A 1690-nucleotide genomic window follows, 5' to 3' on the forward strand; every position below is an offset into this window, starting at 1 on the left:
CTTGACAACAAAATAAATTCAGTAGAATTGGAATATAAAGCAAAGCATAACATAAGTGTTCATATACCACACTATATACTGATGAAAATATTTCGTATATAAAGACATAAATTGAGGAGGGCAAATAGATCTCCTGTGGTGAAGAATTCCAAATATTTTATGTAGATACTCCACCCTAAACAAGGTAGAACATAAATCCTCACACCTTAACTGTGAGTTGCAGATAGTGATTTCCTCTGGAAGAGTACAAAGTGAAAAGGAGGCAATTTTGAAGTAGAGAAATCTGACAAACATTGTCTCATTCAGGTGAGCAAGGTTAACATCAACAGCAATGTCACATTGATAGTATGCACCCTTGATATGATGTAATTACAATGTCACTTTACTTCTGTGGTCTTTCCCTAAAAACCCATAAGCCTAACAACCTAATCATGAACAAAAATCAGATATATCCCAACTGAGAGACATTCTACCAAATATATGGCCACAGTTATTCTGGTCATGTAAAGCTGTCAAAGTCATCAAAAACAAAGTCTGAGCAACTGTCACAGCCAAGAGGAACTTAAAGGGACATGACAATTAAATGCAATGTGGAATATAGAATTGGTCCTGAACAAAAAAAAGACATTAGTTAAAACTAAGGAAATCTGAGTTATAGACTTTAGACTTACTTCACAATAATGTATGAATATTTGTTCATTAATTTTACCAAATATACCATACTAATGTAACATGGTAATAATAGGGGAAAGTGGGTATGCAGTGTATAGGAAATCTCTGTACTATGCTCCCAATTTTTTTGAAAATCAATAACTATTCTAGCATAAAATGTTTATTTAGGAAAAAAGCAAGAAGACAATAAGGGGTAGGTATGCATGAAGAGTTTGCAATTTTACATAGGATGGTCATGGTAGGGTTAATTGGTAAGGTGACATTAGAGCATTTGGGGAAGACAGGGGAGTTATCTAAATATAAATTGGAAGGAGGAGAATTCTAGGCAAAGGGATCAGTCAGGGGAAAGGCACTTGGGATGAAGAAGCATGTGTGTTAGAGAAACTCATGTGACTGGTGTGAAGTTAGTAAGGAAAAAATAGTACAAAAGACTTCATGGCCAGATTATTTGGATTTTTATAAAAGTACAGAACATGCAGGGCCTTGTAGGCCATTGTAAAAGTACTATCTTTTACAAGAATTGAAATTAGATGTCATTAGAGGAATTTGAACAGAGGACTGACATGAACTGACTGGTATAAGGTACCTCTTTTTCTGTTTTGTTGAAATTAGAGTGTATGTGTTTGCAAGGTTAGGTGGAGTGTTGGGGATAAGAATGTGTGTATAGAAACCAGTTAGGTGATAATTGCTATAATCTAGCTAAAATACAATTACAGATAGGACCAGACTTATAACAGTGGATATGAATAAGAAATGGTCAGATTCTGGACATTTGAAGATAGAGGCAAACATTTACTAATGGATTATAGGTAAAATATGAAAAAAACACAGTCAAAGATTTATATTAGGTTTTGGTCTAAATAATTTAAAGTCCATATTAAAGTTGCCAATATCTATTCGATTTCTCAGTGGCTATGTGAAGTAGATGGTTGGAGATCCATCTGAAATTCAAAGGGGAGAAGCAAGATAGAAATATACACTAGCAAGTCAGAAACATATTGATAGGGTTTAAAACCGT

The sequence above is a fragment of the Macaca fascicularis genome, chromosome 4, assembly GCF_037993035.2.
Source record: "Macaca fascicularis isolate 582-1 chromosome 4, T2T-MFA8v1.1".
Lineage (NCBI taxonomy): Eukaryota > Metazoa > Chordata > Mammalia > Primates > Cercopithecidae > Macaca > Macaca fascicularis.